The sequence below is a fragment of the Physeter macrocephalus genome, chromosome 9, assembly GCF_002837175.3.
Source record: "Physeter macrocephalus isolate SW-GA chromosome 9, ASM283717v5, whole genome shotgun sequence".
NCBI lineage: Eukaryota > Metazoa > Chordata > Mammalia > Artiodactyla > Physeteridae > Physeter > Physeter macrocephalus.
Genome location: NC_041222.1, coordinates 47527184 through 47538152, shown reverse-complemented (window position 1 = coordinate 47538152; position 10969 = coordinate 47527184). Strand labels below are relative to the sequence as shown.

The window sequence follows — 10969 nt, the reverse complement described above, 5'->3', positions numbered from 1 at the left end:
GTTCCTTTTTATGGCTGAGTAATATTCCATTGTATATAATAGCATAAAATATTTTAAAATTCACAATTATAAAATTTATAGTTTTAACATTTTAATTATAAACTTAGAGAAGGTATGGAAAAATGGGCAGTATCACACACTGCTGGTGGACCTGGAAAATGCTATGATTTTTCTAAGGATAATTAGGCAATTTGTAATCTTTCCATCAAAAGTGTTTGTATTCTTTAATTCAACCAGTCTACTTCTAGAAATTTATACCAAAAAAATACTACAGGGCTGTTCATCCCAACTCAGTTGGAAACAACTTAACTGTCTAGTATAGTGGATTGGCTAAAGATGGATTAAGTGTGTAAAAATACACTGGACAATGGAACACCATTCAGGGATTGAAAAGCATATTTTAGCAGGATATTAAATTACATGGGAAAATGGTAAACACACACATACAACTATGTTTTGAGATGGCAAAAGTAATAAACAGTGGGTGGGTTGCTTTTTACAATGAAGATGTAGTCATTTATTATTTTTAAACCTAAAAAGATAAAACTTAAAATATGCATATTATAATTCCAAGTAAGTCTCTGTGTGTGTGTGTGTGTGTGTGCATGTGTATAAGAGTTGTGATATGAAAGTTATTAATGTGCTTTTTTCGTTTTCCTTTCTGAGCATATGTTCTTTGCCCTGCTAGGCCAAGGTGTTCATATGCTTAGGAGATTAGGATTTGTTATAGAAGGAATTTAAAGGAAATAAAAATGTACTAACATTACACTTCTGCATTATATATAATAATAATAATAAATAATAATAATAATTGTGAGAAAGAATGTTCCATATTCCTTCATCTCCCCACTAGAATATCAAAAGATCCAGTTCACAGAATTTTCCTGTAGTGTAGGAATGATACCCTTTTATCTATAGCAGCTGTCACTCTACTGGAGCAGGAGGTTAAGACATAGGGGAATTAGAAGAAAACCTTACCACTTTCTAGTCAAGGGAATGGTGGGAGGAAGAAACGGAGAGAAGGAGAGATGTTGGTCCTGTTTTCTCTCTCTAGGCAGACTTCATCCAGGAAGGGGGTGTATGTTAGAAAAAAGGGGGCGACATCTGTCCCCTACTCCCTATTAGGAGGCTGCTTCCCAGGCTCTCCCTTACCAACCTGGGGTGCAACTACATCAATGCAAATGTGGCAGGACAGTGTGATCAGGCAACAAGAGGCTCTGAGATTTCACTTCTCAACCACTCTCTGTTCCTGGTGGCAGGGATGCTGAGCTGAGAGTCACAGAATGGTCATGGCAGGATGAGGGGACTCTTCTTAGAGTCTGGGGGGAAACCATGTGAACTGGCCTCATGCAGAGAGATTCACTTATTTGTTACTTAGCGATAGCTGAGGTGAGACGGAGGCTGTGGGTAGATGCCCATTGACTCTGGCTCTAACAAAGTAAAGGAAAGGACAGAAATACATCTTCACAGCAGCAGATTTCAACCAAGAAGGCCCACAGGGCAAGTTCCAACCAGAAACACAGAGGACAGTACTCTGGAAACCAAGATCCAAATGAGTCCACACATTACACTGGGTTGTTAATTTTGCATAGTCTCTTTATTCTACAACAGATGCTCCTCATCTCATTTGTTGAGGGGTCATTTGTCCTACAAAATTCCCCATATTCTGGATTTGGCTGGTTGTTTCTTTCTTTTTTTCCTTTCTTTTTTAAAATATGGAACGCTTCACGAATTTGTGTGTTATCCTTGCAAAGGGGCCATGCTAATCTTCTCTGTATCATTCCAATTTTAGTATAAGTGTTTCTTCATGGTGGCAATTAATTTGTTTCTCTACCTCCACTCTTTCCTCTAAGCTGGTGATTAGATCTGGAGGTTTGGTGTTTAGCGATGCTAAGATTGAACAGTGGATTCTGATGTTGCCAGCCTGATTCATCCGTGATAAATTCACCCATCAACCCTTTTGAATATTGTTTTGGCATCTGTTGCTGATGGTTGCTTAATACCATTTTGTTTAATTCATTCAAATTCTATCATTCCTTCTGAACACATTTGCTGAGATTCTTCCGTAAAAAGAATTTCTACTTCATCAACTGTTTGGTTACCCTGAAATAGAGTTTGTACGGAAAAGGTAGGATTCATGCTTAATTTCCTCCCTTTATTGGTTTTCTCAGTAGTGAATTGGTACACTAGAAACATCCAATGGTGATTGATGAGGTTTTGTGTTCTTATTTTTTGTTAGTATTATTATGAACACATGGATTTATGCGTTGTGGATGGTTTTATGTGTTTCAGTCAGTTATAATCATGATTCTTTTCCTTGCTCAAATTGTCCCATCTTTGGTAAATGGGAGCCCCTTCATTTTGACTCCTGTGTCCTTTTGACAGAACTATTTGTCTTCAATAGTGTCCGTATTTTCTGGCTCAGCAAGATGTCCTAAGGCCATCTCTTACATTTCTTGCCCTGGAGCTACAATCAGCCATTTCTCAAAAGAGTCCAGGTTCCTCTTGGTGGAGAATAGTATTTAAAAGTTATGATCTTGGTGATGGGGGGGCTCATTGCTACTAGGTTGTCAATGCTTCTAGACCTTTTTAGTGGACAGCCCTCAGAAATACATATTTCATGGTAAGAGACAAATGTATAATGAGTTCATACTGATGTTTCCTGTACAGTTGTTTTATTATTGTAAAATATTCATAATTAATTTTACCATGTAAACAATTTTTAAATGTATGAGTTTGTGGCATTAAGTACATTCACATTGTTTGTCAAGCATGACCACCATCTGTCTCCAGGGCTTTCTCATCTTCCTAAACTGAAACTTTGTACCCATTAGACACTAACTCCCTACTCCCTTTTGCTCCAGCTCCTGGAAACCACCATTCTACTTACTATATTTATGAATATTTTCCCTTTTGCGGCTGGTTTATTTCACTTAGCATAATGTCCTCAAGGGTCATCCATGTTGTGACATGTAATTTCTTACTTTTTAAGGGTGAATTATGTATACATTGATGTATATACCACATATTGTTTATCCATTCATTCGTTGATGAACACTTGGGTTGTTTCCACATTTTGGCCATTGTGAATAATGCTGCTACGATAATGGGTGTATAAATACCTGTTCGAGTCCCTGTTTTCAATTCTTCTGTGTATATACCTGGAAGTGGAATTGCTGGATCATATGGTAATTCTATGTTTAATATTTTGAGGAACTGCCATACCATTTTTTACATTGGCTGCACCATTTTACATTCCAATCAGCAAAGCACAAGGGTTCCAGTTTCTCCACATCCTCATCAATACTTGTTATCTTAATAGTAGGTATACTAATGGGTGTGAATCAATTCAAATTTAAGATTACAGAGTTTTGATTAAACTTCTTTGATTTTACTCATATCAATTTTCTCTTTACTTCGAAAATCGTGGTTCCCAAAGACATTAATTGAAGTATTTATTTCCTAATCCAATAATGTATATATAATAGTTTTTTTAAAGTATCAATATTACTTCTAATAATAAGACCACTGAATGCAGCTTAAGAATTCTTTGTGGTTCTTTTGTCACCCAGATATATACCACAAGGGATATATAGTCAAATTTCTGTGTTTGAAAGTCACTCAACAAACATAACTAAAGAGAAACAGAGTCATAGATACAGAGAATAAACAGGTGTTTCCTCGGGTTGGGGGGATGGGATGAGAGAAATAGATGAGGGAGATTAAGAGGTACAAACTTTAAGTTACAAAGTAAATGTCACAGGTATGAAATGTATAGTGTGAGGAATATAGTCAATAATTATGTAATATCTTTAGTGACAGATGATAACTATTCTTATCATGGTGATAATTTTGAAATGTATAGACATATCGATTTATTATGTTGGGTACCAGGAACTAATGTAGTGTCGTAGGTCAATCATACTTCAAAAACAAAACAGACAAACTCATACAAAAAGAGATCAGATTTGTGGTCATTGGGGGTGGGGGAAAAGGAATTGGATGAAGGTGGTCAAAAGGTACAAACTTCCAGTTATAAGATAAATAAGTACAGCATGATAAATATAATGAACACAGCTGTGCATTATATGTGAAAGTTGTTAAGAGAGTAAACCCTACGAGTTCTCATCATAAGGAAAAAATCTTTTTCTATTTCTTTTATGTTGCATCTCTATGAGATGATGGATGTTCACTAAACTTATTGTAGTCATCATTTCATGATGTATGTAAGTCAAATCATGATGCTGTACACCTTAAACTTATACAGTGCTGTATGTCAATTATACCTCAACAAAACTAGAAGGAAAAAAAAAACCATGGGTAGAATTCCAAGTAAAACGACCTAAGAGTCAAAAATAATAAAACAGCACAACACTGTGAATGCACTAAATGCCACTGAACTGTACACTTTAAAATGGTTAATTGTATGTTATGTGAATTTTACCTGAATAAAAAAATTGAATTAAAAAAAAGTCACTTGAAATAATTATTTGCCCTGTGTATTTATGCCATCAATTTGATATACAGTTAAAATCATAGGTTTCCATTTGGTGTCAATTTTTTTAATTTTTATTTTTTGGCCACACTGCGTGGCATGCGGGATCTTAGTTCCCCCACCAGGGATTGAACCCGTGCCCCCTGCAGTGGAAGCTCAGGGTCTTAACCACTGGACCGCCAGGGAAGTGGTTTTCAAATTTTAGAAATTGGTCTTTAAAAATTCAATAATTTGGGCTTCCCTGGTGGCGCAGTGGTTGAGAGTCCGCCGGCAGATACAGGGGACATGGGTTTGTGCCCCGGTCCGGGAAGATCCCCCGTGCCGCAGAGCGGCTAGGCCCGTGAGCCATGGCCGCTGAGCCTGCACGTCTGGAGCCTGTGCTCGGCAACAGGAGAGACCACAACAGTGAGAGGCCCGCGTACCGCAAAAAAAAAAAAAAAAAAAAAAAAAATCAATAATTTTTAAAATATGTAAAACTTTTACATAGTTCAGTCAAAACTGTAAAACAGCACAGTCAGAGAATTCTCCATCTCCTTTCTTCCTTTACTCCCCTACCTCCCACCATATGTAACAGTTAGCAGATATCACTTACTGTTTGGTTTATCCTTTAGTTGCTTCTTTTTAGGAAATAGAAAGAAATATTTATATTTACATTCTCCTTCCCTTTATTACACAAAGGTGACATTTTACAAGCCCTGTTCTAGGCCTCACTTTTTTTCATTTATCCTGGTGCTCACTCAGTGTTACGTACAGAGATCTTCCTCATTCCTTTTTCTGTTCAATACTCCTTTGTGTAGGTCTTATTGTAAAGAAATCTTCCTCAGTCCTTTGAACTGCTACGGAATATTATACTGTGTGAATAAACCCATAGTTAATTTAACAAGCTCCCTACAGCTGCTATGGGGGACAGTATGGACGTTCCTCAAAAAACTAAAAATAGAGCTATGGTACCATCCTGCAATCCCACTCCTGGGCATATATCAGGAGAAAACCATAATTTGAAAAGATAATGCACCCCAGTGTTCATTGCAGCACTATTTACAATAGCCAAGACATGGAAACAACCTAAATGTCCATTGACAGATGAGTGAATAAAGAAGAGGTGGTATACACACACAATGGAATATTACTCAGCCATACAAAAAGAATGAAATAATGCCATTTGCAGCAACTAGATGGACCTAGAGATTATCATACTAAGTGAAGTAAGCCAAACAGAGAAAGACAAACATGATATCGCTTATATGTGGAATTTAAAAAAATGATACAAATGATGGGAATTCCCTGGTGGTCCAGTGGTTAGGACTCCATGCTTTCACTGCTGAGGGCCTGGGTTCCATCCCTGGTCAGGGAACAGAGATCCCACAAGCTGCACGGCACAGCCAAAAAAAAAAAAGATACAAATGAACGTGTATACAAAACAGAAATAGACCCACAGACATAGAAGACAAACTTATGGTTACCAAAGGAGAAAGAGCAGGGAGAGGGATAAATTAGGAGTTTGGAATTAACATATATATACCACTATATATAAAATAAATAACCAACAAGGATTTACTGTATAGCACAGTGAACTATATTCAGCATCTTCTAATAAACTATAATGGAAAAGAATCTGAAAAATAATAGATATATATGTATATATATATATGTATAATCAAGTATTTTTTATCATTCCAATCAACTTATTGGTATACAATCTTTATTCCTTTAGTGGTTATACTGGAAATTACTACATCCATTCTTGAGTTATTAGTGTCTAATATAAATTAGCACTTCCCACATAATGATAAGACCTTAGAACATATTAACTCTGTTTACATTTGATGTTTATGTTGTCATGCATTTTTAATTTTACATAAAAACCCCACAAGACAGAATTAATAGTAGTAATACTAGTATTTTTTTCATATAGTCAATATTCATTTAGGTTTACTCATGTATTTACCTTTTTTGGTGCTCTTAATTCCTTTCTGCATTCTGTATTTTGGCTTGGGATCATTTTTCATTTTCCTGAAGAATTCCCTTTAATAGTTCTTGTGGTGTTGGTCTCATGGCAATGAACTGTCTTTGTCTTTGTTTGTCTGGAAGTATCTTTATTTTATGTTCTCTTTCAAAGAATGTGTTTGTTTTTGTCTTAGATCCTACTCTGGCCCAGGGCAGACACTTCATGGTCCAGGCCTTCTGCTGCCCTTTTAGTGACTAGGCTCCTAATGCCGAACTCCCTCCTCATGCCCACATACCAGCTTTGGCCCATCTGAACCTTGGGAGGGTGCTTGTTTCTTGCTTGCCTGGTAACTGTGGACCAGTTCTTGCCTGGGCAACCCAGAGAACTTTTTCACTGTCGAGTAGGCTATAACTATATCTTCTCCAACTTGGGTCTGTGTCCCAGCCTTGGGGAAAGGACCTTCTAAATTTGTCCATCCTTGGGTACTTTTGTCAGGTCTAGTTTATTCTTTAGCATTCTCTTTATATATTTATAGTTGCTCCCCTGTTGAATTAGTGATTTTTTTAAAATCAAACTTTCCCCATTTAAATTACTGTGTGATTTCTCTCTACTGGTTAGACCCTGAATGATACACCAACACATATCCCCAGGATAACCCCTTCTGTCATGATGTATTATCCCTATTGGATATATATTATCCAATATAATAAATATATATTTTTAGATTAAATTTGCTAATATTTTGTTAAGAAGTTATACATCTATGTTATGAGGGATAATGTTCTATAATTCTATTTTCTTTTAATGTCTTTGTCAGTTTTTGGAATCAGGGTAATACTGGCCTCATAAAATGATTTAGTGTTTCTCCCTTTTCTATTTTCTCAAAAATATGTGTTTGGATTGGTATTTCTTTTTCCTTAAATGTTGGATGGAATTCACCAGTGAAGTCTTCTAGGCCTGGAGTTTCTTCGTGGAAGCTGTTAACTATGAATTCAATTTCTTTAATTGAAATTGGGCTGTTCAAATTTTCTATTTCTTCTTGGGTCAATTTTTGATAATATGTGTCTTTCAATGAATGTGTCCATTTCATCTATGTTATCACAATAATAGTTGTTCATAATATATCCTTATATCCTTAATATCTTTTAGGTCTGTCGTGACGTCCTCTCTTTCACTCCTCATGTTGGTAATTTGTGTCTTCATATTTTTCTTGATCAGTCTGGGTAGGAACTTGTGAATTTATCAATCCCCCCCAAGGAGAACTAGCTTTTGGGTTCACTGTTTTTCTACACCGTTTTTCTGGCTGGTAGACTACATTTTTGGGGTTCCCTCATCACTCTGATCTTGTACTCTAAAATTGTGGCTGCTAAGGCAATTTTCTAATGATGTCAAATAGACTTACTGCCTTTAAATAGATTTCATTTTTGTATTTTTTTTCTGGCTTTTCAAGTTGTTCTCAACAGGAGCACATGTTGCTTCATTACAGCCAGAAGCAGAAACATGAGAGAAATAATTTCAGGTGGCTGGTATTGCTGGAAAAGCACTGATTTGGAAGCAGGATTCTTGGGTTCAAGACTTTTCTCTGTTGCTTACTGATACTGCTGTTAACAACCTTGGGCAAGTCAACTTGACTAAGTTTTCGTTTCCTTGTTTGTAAAGTGGGGATAACAGTAATATCTTACATCACAGTGCTTCTGTAAGTATTAAGTAATCCAAAGTGAAACTGTTTTATGAACTATGAAAAATTTCATGAATATAGCATGGCTCATATTTAATTTGTACAACTGTGGATGCCTTGGAGGCAGGGACTGAGTCTTTTTGATCATGATTCCTCAACACCTAGCACAATTCCTGGAACATATTTTGGCGCTTTTTTTTTTTTTTTTTTTGTGGTATGCGGGCCTCCCTCTGTTGTGGCCTCTCCCGTTGCGGGGCACAGGCTCCGGACGCGCAGGCTCAGCGGCCATGGCTCACGGGCCCAGCCGCTCCGCGGCACGTGGAATCCTCCCAGACCGGGGCGCGAACCCGGTTCCCCTGCATCGGCAGGCGGACGCGCAACCACTGCGCCACCAGGGAAGCCTCATATTTTGGCTTTTAATAAACCTTTGTTGAGCTCAACCAAAGCTATTTTACATGAGTGGTTAAAACTCTTACACACTGACTCAGTATAAATTCATACTGTATGCCCATAGTTATTGGCAACACCTGAATTAAGCCAGATCATGCTGAATTGTTTATTATTGTTATTTAGACTAAAAATGTATACAATATCATGTGTAAACTTCCTGTATTATTCTTATAGGATTATCCTTTTTCTGGCCACAAATAGAAACATGTGCTGAAAATCTATAAATAGTGGGAAATCCCTAAGTGTTGTCTCATAGGAGGAAGAGGTAAAAAGATGCCTTGATTCTGGTAATGCTGTAGGGTGAGTGTGCAAATATAACAGAGGTTCCTAAGTGATGTGTCACTGCAGCTTATAAGCTCTAACATTCCTTTATAGTTTCTGCACGTGGGGCTATTTGGAGGAATTGAACTATACTACCTACAGAAGACAGGTTTGTGTGTTATCTTAATACCATCTCTGGGTCCCCCCCTGCCCGCTTCCCCCCCATATGCATGCATATCTCTCTCCTCAGTTTTAATTCAAGTGTGAAGTTCATTCAGGCTAGATCACTGTTTCCCCAGCTTCAAGATTCTGCATACCACCTTCATAATTCTTTTCCACATCTATGTACCACTTATACTATTTACCTAAGATTTTCCTTGAACTAATTTTATTTTTCCTAAACTAATGTATTTTAAAAGAAAATTATCACTATCACAAATTGAAAATCAACACCACCTTCCAAGATCGTGGTAAAAATAAAAAATAGTGAAAACAAAACAATTTGTTTTAATTTAAATGCTACAAAGAGATCATTGCCTATTGAAGACTCTGAGCCCAGGGCCTGCTGTCTTTCAGGGATATACTGGATCAGATAATCTCTAAGGTCTCTGATTTCAGCTTTCAACATCTATGGTGTTCCAAATATTTTCTCTTCCAACTATTTGTGTATTTCCTCCCTCAGTTCTCACTCATGCAAACTGTCCTTGCCTTATACCTCATGTACAAATGATTCCTTTTTACCAATGACCGCCTCCATTTTTAGTGTTGAGAGTCAGTATGAAAAAAACTTGGGGATTCTTTGTAAGAAATAGAAAAAGGGGAGAAATTGTGAAAAGCAGGAAGTGATTGGGAAGAGGTAACTTGGACAAGAGTCATCCTGCCTCCTTGACCTAGAATAGTTTCCTCTATTTTCCCAAACATATTCTTTTCATTTCCTTTTACTTCCCCTTTGAGGTTTGAGTTAAAATAAGCATATTCTCTAAAAAAGATAGATACCTCTAGAAGGATTAAGAGGCCATTAGTGATCTACACCTAAGTGTAAAATAATCCAATCTACTTATTTCCTTAATACTTGAAATTGCCTACACTGAACGAAAGGGAATGAAACAATTTTGATGAGTGGTATGTTTTGGGAGACTAGGGGAACATAAGAGGAGAGAGGGTTGGCTGAGAAGGCATGGAGAGATAGAAGATAATAAAAGAAGGTGAGAGAGTCTAAAAGAAAAGTTTAGCATAGTTTAACAATTTCTCTCTTTCCCCTTCTTTTTACCCTATCACCTTAATTTCTGTTCTAGAGACCCACAAGTTAAATTAGTATAAAAAATTATAGAGTTCAGCTACTTCTTAGATCAAGTCAGTTTTTTTTTAACATCTTTATTGGAGTGTAATTGCTTTACAACGTCTGTTAGTTTCTGCTTTGTAGCAAAGTGAATCAGCTGGCTAGGATTCTCCCCACCATTAGTAAAATTGCTTCTAAGAGAAAATGTATTCTGCATTCTGTGACACAGTATTTCATAACCTGAGAATTATACAGTGTTCCACACACAATGGGTAATTAAGAAATGTTATTACTACTGTCTGCCTTTATAAATCTCCAGTGGGACAGAAAATGTCAGGAAGATTGTTAATATGGACATGGATTTTCCCAAGAGAACAGTTCAACTTTGCTTATAGTGTTTCTGTGTGGTTTAGGTCCTGTATTAGGTTTCTTATCACGCTAAGTGCAATGATTGTTCTGATGACTTCCAGGCACCTTCTGGGTCAATGCTTTTCAAACTGTCTGTGGTGAAGAGCCAGGATTTGTGTGTGTGTGTGTGTGTGTGTGTGTGTGTGTGTCTGATCTGTGGAAGACCAATCTTAGTATGCAGCTTGTGCCACATGTGACTCACCACGTCATTCTGACAATGCACACACTGTTCTATTACCTCACTGAAGAAGACAATTTGAATAACCTTGAGTTTGGATGTTCTGGTAATGTCAAATTGCTATAACAGCTTCTAAACACACACTCCTAATTTCTGGGCTTATCTCATTGAAGAATGATGAAGAAAAGATCACAGACTACACTTGAGTAGTCTGGTCTAGTAGGTGTGTTCTGAGAGTTCCTCTTATAAAATGACAAGACCCCTCCAGCCCT

At 37.0% G+C, this 10969-nt stretch overlaps 1 pseudogene; it reads right to left on the bottom strand.

Annotated features, from left to right (window-relative positions):
- Nucleotides 1-1709: 1709 nt before the first annotated feature.
- Nucleotides 1710-1809, bottom strand: LOC112065802 (uncharacterized; annotated as a pseudogene).
- Between the last annotated feature and the right edge of the window lie 9160 nt (nucleotides 1810-10969).